At 35.9% G+C, this 15,878-nt stretch overlaps 1 protein-coding gene across 1 annotated transcript in view; it reads left to right on the top strand.

Annotated features, from left to right (window-relative positions):
* Positions 1-1,104: 1,104 nt before the first annotated feature.
* Positions 1,105-15,878, top strand: part of chn1 (chimerin 1) — a 38,414-nt gene continuing 23,640 nt past the window's right edge. Inside the window, exon 1 of the mRNA XM_028435347.1 lies at positions 1,105-1,379. The gene's annotated coding sequence lies outside the window, so the exon portion shown is untranslated. The remainder of the gene's footprint in view (positions 1,380-15,878) is intronic.

The following is a 15,878-nucleotide window of genomic DNA, read 5'->3' as shown; positions in this document are numbered from 1 at the left end:
GTTAGGCTATACAGCACCTGACCAACAGGGAAAGCTTTGATTGAACTCTGCTGGTCAGTGTTTATTATGGTGCAGACTGCCACCATGTGGACACTAGTGAAACAATTATCAGGCAGCTCAACATTAAAAATTTACTTTTCAATAAGTAAAACATAAAAATCTGACTTTTTGGGATATTTATAATTTTATTTTTTGTGTTAAATATTTGTAACTAAGCTTGTATATGAACTCTACGTCCTGTCTCAGGGACACAAACCAATCAAACATGTTTTTCAGATTGAAGAAATCAACAGGCACTCATGGAGAACATGCAAACTACACTCAGTTGCCTTAGTGATAGATTTTGATTGTTCTGACTTTTTTTTTTATAGCCAGCTGTGCAGGACTGGACAGTAATTATGCACCTGGTTAACCTTTTATCACTTTTTAACTTTACATTACAAATAATTTCACTTTCTACCAATCACAGCTGTAAGTAAGACTGGTTTACCAAATAAGATATGAATATATAGATCTAACATTTTAAGAGAAACATACATATATAAATAAAGAGAAAGCTACAAAACAGTTGAAAACATTTAAACATTTTTAAGCAGACTAAAATCAGTGGCAGAATAAGTATTTTAATTGCATACTAATCTTATTACCACTAAAACAGCATCTGTTAAAATAAGTCGAATTCTTCTATTAGTTTTCATGTAAACTTAATGTAAGTCTTAGCTCTCAAAGTAAATCCAATCTAAACCTTTTTAAACAGAAAAGGAAAGTGATCACAATATATATATATCATTACTTTACGCTGGACAAAGAAAAGTTTACAAAAAAATACATATATATATTTTTTTTTATTATTTTATTTTTTGCACATTTTCTGTTTTCTTGTTTTTATTTCGAGTGAAGGTTGAGTGAAGAAACATTGAAAATAGTAAATTAAAATGATTATCTTTACAAATGATTTAAACTGATTCTGTAAAACCAGTATATTATTTGGCTTTAATTGACATGTAAACGTGTTAAACACCAACATTAAATTCTCCCGCTTCACTGGTCGTCACATCGTCATCTGATGATGCGTTCCCGACCACTCGGAAATTCACGCTCTCGGTCTTCCAAACTTGTTCCAGACGCAGCACGTCGGAAATTGGAATATCTCAAAAACATGTCTGGCTGGGCCCTGCCATGGACTGGCGCCCTGTCCAGGGTGTACCCCTGCCTAATGCCCAAATGACAGCTGGATAGGCACCAGCAGACCCCGCGACCCTGGAAGTAAAAGAAACAAGCGAGTCAGAAAATGGATGGATCGATGTCTGTCGGAGAAAAGCTATTTTCTTGTGGAAATACCATAAATACAGCCTGAATTACTGTGTTCTTCAATATCGGTAAGTAATCCGTAAACGTGGTAAATATCGTGTATTTCTTAATTATTATTATTTATTTTTTTACATTTAAAATGTGCTTTAATCAACGTTTACTATTGACGGTGTGGTAGTGAACAGGTGCTGCCATTATTGTGACGTCACACCATTAATTCTCGAGAAAGTTGAGGCAGATTTATTTATTAAAGGGGAGTTATGATGAAAAAAATCACTTTATAATGGTTTTGCTACAGTTATATACATCCCTTTGGAGCTTTTGACTTTAGTTTAGGTGGTTTTCAATACATTATTTTTTTGGTATGAGTCTCAAAACCCGAATCTCCGAGCTGCATTGAAGCAGCATCACCTGCTTCTCATGCTAAGCTATAAGCTAACACTTTTAGTCAAAAACCTGCATTTGTGCAGAGTTGCCAGAAGGTGGCGGAAGAACTCAATTTAATGGAAATGAGTGCATTTTTTATTATTATTCGTGTCAACAGGGGTTTATTGTCAGAAAGCTGTTAGTATGTTGTTGTTTTTTTTCCATTTACATTGCTAATTATAAGATGAAACTAAATATGTAATATATTTTTGCTTTTAAATCAACAAAAGGAAACACATTGTACTTATTAATAGGATGCTAAAGTAAATGTTGGAGGGAAAAAAAAGTCTTTGTGTGTAGAAATACACCAAATAGATTTGATGGTTTAGTCTGTTTCAGCCCAGTTGCTCTTCACTCCCACAGCCTATAAACTGGGCCATCCCGATTAGCTGCTGATCACTGTGGGGAAATCATTGCATGTTACTATGTAGGTCACAGCCTTTTTCTGTCTAATGCTCATATTTACACATTTATGCTGCTTTGTGTTGCTTTGATGTTAAAATCAAAGTGGGAGTGAGGCACTGCACTGAGCTGCATCCTTGTATTTTTCCAGCAAACTCCACCCCCAGACCCAGACTATTTTAATTGGGATTGTTTGACTAATTGAAATCCCTCCTGGCAAACAGCTCAGTGTTAATCATTCTATTATTATTTTAATGCTAATTTACCAAGGCTTTATATATTTTTTAATTTATGCATCACATTTATCTGCCTCGCCATCTTTAGATTGACTGTCTGGGACTAATGGATAAAGGTTTCTCCACCAACAAGCAAAATTGATAATATGGATCCGTAATTCGACAGGTATTACACTTAGTCTGGCACTTAATTAGGCTCGGATTAAGGCCAAACTGCCTCATTTACGTGGATTGTATGATGAGAACAAACGATTGTGCCCTGTCTCCTTCATAGGGCATCTGGGCTAAGGGTGGAAAATTGCTGAGGTGGCTATAAAAAAAAAAAGCTGCTCGGGGGCCTTTGGCTCCATGTTTCAGTACAATAGGAGCCCCTACCTCCTGCTGAGGCTGCACACACGCTGTAACCCCACAGATTCACAGAGACTGAGATAAAATAGCTCGATTTACATTTAATTCAGATTATGTAAATAGTCACTGATCAAGTACCAAACCAAACAGTGGACACAATGCAAAGCAGCAGCTACAGTAGCTCTGTGTCAATGAAATATAAGAATTCAAACTGGTTCTTTCCAACAGGGTCAGAGCATTTAAATGTTTTTCAACCTTGGGGTCGTGACCCCCTGGAAATTAAATGGAGTCGTCTGAAATATTTAGTAATCAATCAGGGTTCCCGTGGATCCTTAAAAAGTCTTAAAAGGTAATAAACTCATGAATATAAAAATAAGGCTTTAATTGTCATAAATGTCTTAAGTCAATGTTTCAGAAATCTTAAATTTGACCACATAATAAGTGTGATTTTATGATTGTAATTGGTCTCATATTTCAAGATAAATGGTAACATTAGTTTTTTAAAAAATGTGTAAACAACATGGGAAAATGTAAATTTAACAAAAATTGCCTGTCCACCTTTTCTTAATTGTTTTTTGTATTTTTTGTATTTTTTGTTGTTGTTGCATAGATCTATGGCTATTTTTGTTGTCATCTTGTGTTTTTGGAGTGATTTTGATTATTTTAGTCTGTTTTTTTGTGTGTATTTTACTGTCATTTTTTTGTATTTTTGTGTGTTTACTTTACTGGGGGCCGCCAGTCACACGTCTGCACTAGACACTAGAAAAAAATGTACCCTAACCATATGTAATTGATGTGATGTTTTTTTCAATCTTATTTATGTTTACTGTGAAGTTGTTGGTCTTAAATTTAAGTTCAAATGACAATAAAAAGTCTTGAATTTAGAATTAGAATTACAATTTTTTTACATTACAAGTTTTTTTGTTTATTTATGAAATTCGTTGTGCACAGTTAAAAAACAATACGTAATTCAAGGATTCAAGGGTTTTTATTTGTCTTTATGTGCATGAACATGTACGTAACAAAATAACGTCCCCAATTTCCCCCACTAAGCCCTAAAAGAATAGATAAAAGGAATAGAATAATAGCGTTAAAAAAATAAAAACAAATACAGATATAAAAACACCAGTAATATGAATAGAATGTATACAAAATAAAACAAATACACAATGTTAAACAAAACAATAGTGACGATAATACCAGAGAGATATTTTTAATATCTGAGCTGGCGCATATCCCTATGTCACTTTGTATTTGTAACACAGTACAACAAAACATGATCAAAAAACACATTTTAGACAAATTTGTGATACAAAAATGGAGTCACGACAAAAAAAAGTTGGAAACCACTGATTTAAACGAACTTAGCATGAAAAACATGATCTTCTCTTTCAAACCTGATAACAATTGTTCAAATGCACACAGATTAATGGTGACTTTTGAATGGAGGGCACAGCATCTGGCTCTGCCATCAGGGCCCTGCAACCATTTAATAGCATTAGAAAGGGGTATCAGCCCCACTATCACTAAGTGCATTGGTGGAAGCAAATCCCCAGCGGGCATGAGAGCACGTGCACGGGGTGAAGCTGAGATCTGCCAATCCCTCCTCTGGGCACCAACACTCTGTTGGGTGTCCAGTCTGAGCTCCCATCAATATTCATGACGGTCTATTCACTGCCATTCTGTGTGTGTGTGTGTGTGTGGGTTGTTTTTATTACTCAAAGCAGCTTCCCATGTGAATGTATTTGTTTTATCATTAATATTTAATGGTGTTCTAGTCCACTCAGTGCTGATGGTAGAGAGCTGTAGACGATGTTTGCTAGAAGAAGAAGAAGAAGAAGAAGCACTCCAACCTTTGCTCTTTGTTAAAGCTGCAACAACAAATCGATAAAAATCAATAAAAATTGACTATTAAAAGCATTTGCAACGAATTTCATTATCGATTCATTTACTCGTGCGATTTGTGTCACTGACTGTAACGCAGAGGCATTTCATTCACCTTCAGAGCTTTGTGTGTGCGCGCACGAGTGTTTGTGTGCGCACGCACAATGAGTGTTTGTGTGCGTGCGCATGCACCACGAATGTTTGTGTGTGCATGCACCACGAATGTTTGTGTGTGCGCACCTCGAGTGTTTGTGTGCGTGCGCACCTTGAGTGTTTGTGTGTGTGTGCGCACCACGAGTGTTTGTGTGTGTGCGCACCTGAGTGTTTGTGTGTGCGCACACCACGAGTGTTTGTGTGCGCGCACCTTGAGTGTTTGTGTTTGTGTGTGCACGCACCACGAGTGTTTGTGTGTGCGCACCACGAGTGTTTGTGTGTGTGCGCACCTGAGTGTTTGTGTGTGCGCACCTGAGTGTTTGTGTGTGCGCACCTGAGTGTTTGTGTGTGCGCACACCACGAGTGTTTGTGTGCGCGCACCTTGAGTGTTTGTGTGTGTGTGTGCACACCACGAGTGTTTGTGTGTGTGCGCGCACCACGAGTGTTTGTGTGTGCGCGCTCACCACGAGTGTTTGTGTGCGCGCGCTCACCACGAGTGTTTGTGTGCGCGCGCTCACCACGAGTGTTAGTGTGCGCGCGCTCACCACGAGTGTTAGTGTGCGCGCGCGCACCACGAGTGTTTATGTGTGTGCGCGCGCACCACGAGTGTTTGTGTGTGCACTAGGGCTGAACAATTTTGGAAAATAATCTAATTGCGATTATTTATTTATTTTTTTCCTCAATATTGCGATTTAATATACAATTATTTCTCAACTCTTCTCATGTATTTTCAATGAACACAAGCAATAAATCAATCTGTTTCATAATAAACAATTTCAGATTTATTTAAACTTTAAAAAAATATACATTTTAAAGCACAGATTACAACAATAAAACAAACAAATCTGTAGCTTTACATCTTCAACATATCTAACTAACTTCACGTAACATGTAAACATGTGGACTGCACTTCTTAAACACTCTGAACTTAACAGGACAGTACAAGACAGGACAAGAAAAAATAAACATTGCAGCCTTTGCGATTAGAAAATCACGTTTTATGATATCGCGATAATATCGCAAATGCAATTAATTGTTCAGCGTTAGTGTGCGTGCGCCAGTAATTGTGTATGACTTGCTTGCGCGAGCGTTTGTTCGTGTGTGAGAGACTCAACTCTTATTTCAGTTTAATCAGCTTAAGCAGGGTTTAAATGTGCTTTATAGATAAACTGCGTGTTTAATAATCTGATTCATTGATTAATTTATTGACAGATTAATCGATTATGAAAATAATCGTGAGTTGCAGCTCTACTAGCAACTGCTTTTTAACTGATGCTCATACGCTTTGTTTCCTTAATGTCAGTGTGACGGCAGGTCTGATGTTAGAGTTACACCTTTGATCATATTTCTCCTTTGTCTCAGTCTGTCTTCATCCTTCAACCAAATGAATCCATCACTGTTTCCCTGCGAGCCTCAGACTGTGGTGATGACAGCCAGATTCTGACAATGTGCTTCTTCTTCACTTCTGTCTTTGTTCTCCTGTGTGTCCACCAGCTTCTCACCAGTAAAACAATGCCTTTAATGGAAGTGTGGACCCCCAAACACAAAATCAAAGATAAAGACAATAACACTGAGTGAGATCATCAGCAATAAGGGTGTGTTTTTGAAATTATAGCCTGCATTAATTACTTACAATTATAGTTACCATCGCCATGGAGGTCATATTTTCACCTGTTTATTAATTTGTTTTTCTGTTAGCAGGATTACTTCTAAAGTACTCAATGGATTTTGACAAAAGTGTAACTAAAGATAGACCATACCTTATTAAATACCTGCTAAATATAACAGTGCCACTAAGAAGGCAAGGTAGTGACTCGGAAGTGGTTGAAACCTGATCCTCCAAATAGAGATACTTTTGAAGCAGAAGATGAGTACATTTTATGTAAATTTGGGAAAAATGGATTGTTTATGTAACTCTAAAAAATAATTGTTGAGCCACTTTTGTATGAACTGACTTGTAATTAGGGATGGGAATCGAAAACCGGTTCTTTCTGAGAACCAGCTCTCAGTAATCCAATTCCTAGGAATTGTTTGTTTGCTTGTATTTCAACTCCGCCTATCGGTTCCTTTTGCATCGCAAATACGTAACGATAAACTCCTCCAGGTCCTGTATATTGTGTTTATGCTAGCACCAAGTGAAGCTCCTTGCAACATATAGTTGTTTGCTGTCCACCGTGAAGAATCCACCTCCTCCACCGTGGCTGTGCTGTCCTCTGTGCTGTGTTTGTAGCGTCTCTGTTGCTACGCTAGTCACTTCCGGGTTCTGTACACTCGCGCTAAAGTTGCTTCTTGCACTGACTTTTCTTCCGAAAACAACAAACTTCCATGAGAACACACACCTCGTCGCCATTTTATGTCCTCATAACAAGTAATCAGACACGGGAGACGGACTGGTACTGATCGTTGTCTTTAGTTTGCTCTTTCACACTGGTTCACACACACACACAACTGATGACATCACATGTAAAAACGCTGACTGCGTCTCTGAAGGTCCATTTATAGAAATGTAAACAAAGACTAAACTAAAGTTTTACCGTTTAAATACATAACAATAACTGTATAACTGTATTTTTGGTTAATATGTTCTTTTTACAGAAGAATTACTTGTTTTATGTCTAAATTAGTTTTGGATCAAGTTGTTCAAGTTCAAAAGGAGCACTGTAAATATTCTCAAATGTTTGTAGCCAAATTGTTTCATATGTTGTTATAATAATAATAATAATAATAATTCAGAGAGACAAAGATAATATAATAAAGAGTTAAAGCAAAGAAATTCATTTGTATTTTTTAATTCCCTCACCCAATGAGAATCAATAATGGAATCAGAATCGCTAAATTATTATTAATACCCATCCATTTTTTTCCTTTTATGATGACAAATGGATAACCAAATGTGTGTTTTTGTTGTTTTGTTTCATCTACAAACATTTTAAACTTAAAACCATGAAAGATTCAATAACATTATGGAGGATATTTGGACTAGTATACTGATTCTGAATCATTTTCGAAAATCAAAAAATCCAAAGAGGATATTTGGTGCTAGGCGGAGGTTTGCGCTCTCTGTGTGCTCTCTTGGTTTTTTATTAGTTCAATTTATTTTTATTTTGTATTTATTTGGAATGTTTTCACATTCTTTAAATGGGTAACAAAATAAAAAACACACACACGGGAAAACATGATTCAAGCCATTAAAAGCAGCAGTGTTGAAATAGGCAACATTTGCAAATATCACTGTTTTTTTTTGTTACATTTAGCGCTGAGAGGCTCGCAGATGTTCAGAGTTCATCTCCAAATGTGTGCAAGTATTACATATGTTGTTTGAATGGGTACGAGATTATTTAATGCCATGGCTGACTTTCAGTTTGTGCACAATGATTTCACAAAATGTAATAGTTAGAATCCAAAATACAGTTCTATGGAGTCTATCCAGTCATCCACCTGCCACATGTAGAGACGGACATGTGATCTTCAATAAATAAATTCAAAAATTTCATAGATAAATGAATAATAAAAAGAAAAAAACAACAATAATAGGAATCATAATACAGTACATATTCATATTTGGATAGGAACTATTTTCTAATTGGATATTGTAAAGACACTCAATGATTCTTTGAGGACAAAACTGTGTTCCAGTATGTTTCTAATTAATAATGGATTGATATTGATTAACGTTGGGGGAACAAACTTGTGGTGTCAGTGTGAGGACTCATTATCTGTAAATGGTTTTAAAATGAGCTGCTGAGGTTTGTGCTGCAGGAAGTAAAGTGTCAGAGCTGACGAGCTGCTGACCTTTAGCTTCTACATGCTAACACGGGGGAATCTCCTTCACCGTGTGCTGATCCGTGTAAATCCACATTGATTTGTCAGACAGGATCAGAGGATTGATCAAAGAAAGGCGTTGGCAGGGCATCCTATACCTGCTGTAATGATCAACTCTTTGAAGCTATTTATTGAGAATGTTCTTCAAGCTTCTTCTTTTTTTTGTGCTTTTTACAGAAAATAATCCAGATTTGATTAGTGATCTGTTGCTTTAAAGTCCTGAACTATATTTGGTGTCTCTTTGACCTTGACTTGTATCCCCCCCCAATGACTGTTTGGTCCCCAGTTGTCTACCCCTCCCCCCTCCTCGCTCTCCTGCACACTGACCAGCTCTACTGATTGCTTCTGTATCATTGTAGGCACAGTTGTGTTGATTTATCGGCCCTGTGGTAATCTTGATCCCCCTCATTAGCTCTTTCATTACACCGTCGATCATTTTATGGCGGACCATATTGTACTCAAAGCGTTTATCGAGCTACCTCTTCTAGTGCGTCCGTGTGGCCTGTGGTAATTTGATAGATTGCCTTTATTTATTTTTTAATTCATTTAAAGTCACAGGGTTTTGGGAATTCAGGTAGTTTAGAAATTTTATCTGAAATAAAAAGACATTTTTTGAGACTCACTGTGTACAACCATGATGTAATATCAAAAGTTAATGGAAAAATCTCTTTTTCTAAGACAGAAGTCTCTTTTTTTTAAGCATTTGTAAATTATAAATACCACAATAACTTTTTATAAAAGTTCTGAAAAGTTTTGTACATTTTTTTTTTTTTTATTTAGATTTTTTTTTCAAAACATAGAACATTATCAGAAACAGGATCAGTGATGATGTGAAACAAAGGTAAAACAGGACCTGTTTCCATCATTCAAAGTATATCCTCAACAACCCAAACAGTTCACATGATCAGGTGTTTTCCAACCATTTTGTTCAAATTTTGGGGGGGAAAAATAATAGGGATGTCCGATACAACTTTTTCTTTTCCGATATGATACCAATATTGCATTGATATTGATCCGATATCAACATGAATCATACATACTTCTATTATAATTTTTTTTTCTTTTATAAAAAAAATAATTACTCATTTTGTAGTGTGGTTAATGTTAGAAAAGACTTGATCAAGTGATGTTACTCAAACAGAGAACAATAGTCAGCAACAGTAGGTATGAGAAAAACTGACCCATTTATTATTAACCAGTTGGTTACATGAATTTTAACCTTCAACATAATATCTACAGTACTGTATTCTACAATTGAATTAAATAACTAAAAAATTAATTGAAAATAATTTAAGAAAATAAAAACAAACCGAAATTTCAGAAATTTCAATTCGGTATTTGTTTTCAGGCTGATATCGGACCGATATCGGATCGGGACACCCCTGAAAAATAAACAACTAAGAAGAGTTTACAAGCTCTACATTTTTATTATGGTGTTTAGGAAAAATATAATAATTCTCCAACATTCCCTTTGAGAACATTATATATCAAAAGTAATAATAATAATAAAAATAATAATAATATTGATTTTAAAATTTTAAACGATAAGTAGCTAAACAAAGTGTCTGACCTAATTAGAGCTGCAAGATTCTGTTTGCATGAAGTTTCATATTGATTCTGTTTTAAACAACTTTCATGATGCAAAAACTATAGCTGGGTGTATGACCATGCAAATCCATGCTAATTAGCATTTACAGTATAGCAGGCTAGCTTAGCTAGCTAGCTAGCAGGAAAACTCTGCATTACACCTCTGCCCTAAATCCCCAAACCTTTATCTTTAGATAGTTTAGTTTAGTTTAGTTTTCTTTTACTTGCATCTTTCCACCCCATGGATAATTCCTTTTTAATGAGATTATGTTGTTTTCAGAGAGTAGCCTATCCGCTTTAAAGGGATCCTCCACTGTTTTTACAAATGTGTCCTAAAATCTTTAAAATGTACTTATTAGAAGATATATGCCTAAGAAAACATAATGTTATGCACCATATTCATTTAATTGCCTTTTAAAAATAGGACTCCTTATAAGAGTATAAGAGCCTGTGTTCCGCCATCTTGAATTCATGTGATTGATGATGTCACACGGCCCCAATGCCTGTAAACAGCTTATGTTTAAAAGGCAATTAAATGAGTATGGTTCATAATAATGTGTTTGGTTAGACATATATCTTATAGTAAGTACATTTCAAAGATTTTAGGCCAGATTTGTAAAAACAGTGAAGGATCCCTTTAATAGGGACAATGTGTCTACTGACGTCACCCAAGGGGCAACTTTGGGGTCCAACAAATTTGACTTTAAAAAAAAGGAATCGCCTTAGAAAAGGGTTTATGATTTTATTAATATATACAGTACAACATTTATTTTTAAGTATATTAACGATAGACAGGTGACTCTGGTTCATGTCAGATGTAGTGAGAACTCAGTTTTGATGTTTCCTAGTGACTACGGGACTTTATACATTTGGATAATCTGCTTTTAGCTAGAAACGCCAGTGGGTTCAATCATCCCCATTTGTTGTTTTCTGTAATAGAAGTTTAGATAGCCGTAAAAAAAAAGACAAAAAAAATGCTCCCCTCTAAAAATAGTATTGTAATATAGTGTTTTAAACTAATTATGTTATTTGTAATCATATTTTTTTGCCAATAAATGCTAAATAAATTCAAATCGACCAAATCTCTTTGCTGAATTCTCGTGTGAGTTCATGTTCATTTCCTTCACACGTAACGTTAACATCTCACACATAAAGGTGTCACTTCTTTCAAACCCTTTTGTCCAAGCTACACTGTCAAACAATCTCCTCTCCACTATAATTAGGGTAAAAGTTTTTGCCTAATGTCACTTACGGCAGTGGATTTAGTCTGCACATAATGAATAAAATAATCGGCTTTAAAAACATCTGTACTGTTAAAACCCCTGCTGTCACTCTTTTTTTTTTTATGAATAAATGTAACAAAGATGACAGTGGTTCATCCATTTAAAGGGAAATCATGCCGATGGGAGGTCTGGACTTCAATTTCCACCGACTTCCAGTCGATTACTCTGTAATGTCCTCTAATAGAAATCATTCTCGACTGGTGTCTGTCATGCATGAAGAGTGCAGCCTGCTTTCAAACGACCTTGCAGGTTATTATAGGTGGAAAAAAAATCACCTGTTGTATGAACGCAGTCTACAAAGAGCCCAATATCTGCATTATGTCAGTCAGGACAACCTCTGCTCTTTTATTTTTTAACTTTAGTGCAAAACAGGTACATTAGAGCTTTTTCCTTCATCTGGAGTCCTAATGTCTGATTTTCAGAAATCCACATATATGCCTTTTCTTTCAGTTGCACACAGTTGACAGAATAGCCTTAATTCTAACATGCTCTCACTTCCTCCTCTCCCTCACTCCACCATACTAATAACAGAACAACTATAGTACCCAGAATCTAACCATTAATGTCTAATAGCAGCGCTGAGCTAATGAGGATACCCCTCATTACACGTGGAGGGGCGTGTCATTACTTCAGTTTATCTGATAACACCCCAACCCCATGAGGTCACAGCGTTTCTAAGTATTAGTAGGAAACGTATGACTGTGTCATCATTAGGACGATATTGGCTGAATTCAAAATTGCATATTAATGTACCGCTCATACTAAGTCTGACGTGAAATTTGTATGTAGTGCGTTCACATTAGATGGTATGAAAAGATTGAGTATGCGAAAAATACCAGGATGTATACTATATCGGGACATTTTTGTGTGCACGGTGGGCACACTAGTCATACTCAACCACCCCATGATGCATTGCAAGTGGAACGTAAAATCGTCCTTGGACCAGCTTCGAGCTTAAAATCAAACATTCCCTTTTCAAAACAAAAGCATATCTTCATGTCTTCCATTAGTTTTTAACCATTTTGTAAACAGGGCTCTTGTTTTGAAGTTAACCAGAAGTTTTGTCAGTAGCACAATGGCAGGTCTCTGAAAATTGTCATAAAATGTGTTTTTCCGTGAGTTTTATGGATCGCTTTCTCGCTTAAAATGTTATCAGAACTTTCAAAGGTGGCGAATCAACGGAGATATTTAGCCTCAATGTGCTTCAGGTTTTTGTTGTTATAGGTTCATAATTAGTGATCGACCGATATGGATTTTTTAGGGCCAATGCCGATACCGATTTTTTTTTCCATCATACGGGCTGCCGATTTTCTTGAGCCGATACTACTTTTTCTCCTTCAGTTTACATCATAAAAATTACACAATGATGACAACAAAATGCATCTTTGGAAACTTGGAAGTATACTTCAGTGGGAACGGTCACCATACTAATCATGCTCATTGATTGTATACTAGGGTATGGTACGTTAGTATGCAATTTCAAACATAGCCTCAATTTATTGGCAATTTCTGTGCGTCCGTTTACAGGACTCCACATCCCACAATGCATTGTGTGAAGATGTCAACAGAGTGTTTACGGTGGAGATAAAAACAAACTCTCAACTCTCAAGTGTTGTAGGTTCGAAATGCATCTTGGGAAATTCAGAAGTGTACTTCAGTGGGAACGGTCATCATCCTAATCATATTTATAGTATATAGACAGTATATAGTCATTGAGTTTGTTACGGAGTGTGCCATTTCAAACACAGCCATTGACCCAGTTTATATCCTCTAAGCTACATTTAACGCTAGAGATATTTTGTAGTGTAAAGTAGGAAAGTGAAGTGAAGTGACGTTGCCTCGTAGTATGACTATTGTTTACCTTGATCAATTGTTCGATTGAACCTTTTCATAGGCTTAATAATTGATGACATCAGGTCTAAAGTTAAAATATATTTAAAAGACATCATTAGTTTCATTATTATTGGACTACCTTGGATGGATAGTCTTGATCTTCAAGGAATGGGGACGTCTTGGTTGGCGCTCTACGATTCTGTGAAGATTGCAGTTCAGTGTTGATTGTTGTGTCTGATTAACAGACCTGCAGCTGCTAGCTTTCATTTTAGCAAATGATTTTAATCAAGACAACAAAGACTCTCTAATCACGGGTTCATCTTTAGGCCCATTAAAGGAAATTAAAGATAATTACTGTTTGGGCTGCAAGGCAGACTTTATTGGGGGAGGGGGTAATCTGGAAAATGGCATTGAACTCAAATATAATCTTAGATTTTAAAGAGAGATGGTAATTTGCAGCAACATTTATTTCCTTTTATAGAAAAAATAATGTATGATTCACCATTAACTTATTAGGATATGAGGGCAAGGAAGAAAACTTTGGTCACTAAATGCGTCAAAATGGAAGGAAATCACAAATGTTTGTAACAATCAAGGCAGTGATAAAAAATGACAATAATTATAGTCGTCCCATTTTAGATAAAAGTAAAACATACTGAAAGAGCACCTTGTTGTTTTCTACAACTGACCTTGAATAAGAAATTATCATTATCACAGATGTGATAGTGGTGGTTCATCAAAATTAATTAAATGAAGTTCATAAATCTGGTTTTCTTGACTACAATGTCAGCTTTTGTCCTGTAACTCATGTTTGATCACCCTGTAACGTACAGCTCTGTCAGACACATATTGATCTGCTCAGACATGCTGATATTTTCCCCCCTTTTTTCATTACATTTCTTTCATATTGCAAAAAAACGTGTCGTCTTGAAGTTGATCCATTCTCAAATCCCACCTTTGAATTCCTTGGTGGGAGAAGCAATAAAAGAGAATGAGTGTTTTATTCCATAATCATCTGCCGCTTTTGACAGATCCTGCTATTGGTGTCCGCTTACTGAGCTGTGCATTGTGTGCAGCAGTCGTGTGTGTCAGGGGAAAATACGTTACAGAAAAGCCATGTTTAGCATCTTTTTCACTATGTGAAGCTGTCATTTCTTAATGTGGATGAAATGTTATGATTTATTTTTTGCATTTTTGAAAAAAATTATCTCATTGGGATTCCTGATTTTGTACCAAAAAAAACATTTTTACACAGAAATAAATGAAATTTTGATTGTAGATGTGTTATTTACCACCACGTGAGGATGAAGGGAGAAGTTTACTGTTTTACATGAAAAATTCAAGATGATCAAAACGATAATATACAATATTTTTAACTCGATAAAGTCTTACCAGAAGGATTCCATGTTAAATTTGCTGATGCAAAAATGACACACAGACGCATTTATTAACAAACAGCTCCTCAAAATCTGCCACTTTTGTATTTTTCTCCAATAAGGGACAGCATGTGTGAGTGAGTTCTGTATTGTGGCTTGTTTAGAGAAAGGTGGGTTAGAACACACTCAGAAAACAATCAAACTGTGCTTTTCATGCTGTTCTGAGAGGTAGTGAAAGCAGAAAATCCTAAAATGAGTATTTTAATACAAAATAAAAAAAATATATATTGATATAGGCGATATTGTAATTTACTATATTGCCAAAATAGAAATATCAATATATCTTGAATCACGATATATTGCCCAGGCCTAGCCGGGTTTGGACAGATATTTAGATTTTGGGCCTGTTTCACTTGATGCAAATAGGTTTGTTTTTATGATTAAAATAAATGTAAAATATTACCCTAACATCCATCTTCCTGTGTGAGGAATTTGTTCATGTACGTGACGTGTGATAGCGAAAGTGAAACACTGCATTTATTATGAGGCAGGCTACATGTGGTTGGCGGTGCAATAATGGAAGACTTTAAAATGAAGTTGGCATTGGCATGTCTGAAAACAAAGGACAGTCTACACTGTGGAAGTGTTTCTACATCGTTGTCAATGCCAACAGTAATTAGCCTTTTTATATTCAGCTGCTGCTGATGCCAACATCAGTTGCCTTCCTCATAGGAAGCATTCAGAAATGTATACAGAACATCCTACAGTTGTTTAAATAACAGCAGGCTTTCCACACACAAATGTAAACGTGTCAATAGTATCAGAAAAAAACAGATTTTAACGGTGATGGGCTCTGATCGGATATAAATATATTATGCAAATGTTCTTTTACTGTAAAATAGCAAGCATGTATTGATAAGACAAGCTTTTCTAACCTTTATTCATACTCTTAATACCATTTTTGAAGGGAGATTGTTGTCCTTGTTAGTAATAGCACTACCATGCAAAAAAAACCATCTGATCAAACAGATGCTGTTCTGCCAACAACAGTTTAAGAACTAATTCAGGTGAAAACACATTCCATTGGAGCACTGAGGGCAGAACACATTGTTTAGATCTTCATATAAGGAATCTGTGAAATAAAGAGTAGCAGGACATCAAAAATGACTTCAAGGAACACAGTCATGGACAATTGAAGTGACCACACATGATGATGA

Source organism: Gouania willdenowi, chromosome 21 (genome assembly GCF_900634775.1).
Source record: "Gouania willdenowi chromosome 21, fGouWil2.1, whole genome shotgun sequence".
In the NCBI taxonomy this organism is placed as follows: domain Eukaryota; kingdom Metazoa; phylum Chordata; class Actinopteri; order Blenniiformes; family Gobiesocidae; genus Gouania; species Gouania willdenowi.
This window is presented reverse-complemented; position numbering and strand designations above follow the sequence as displayed.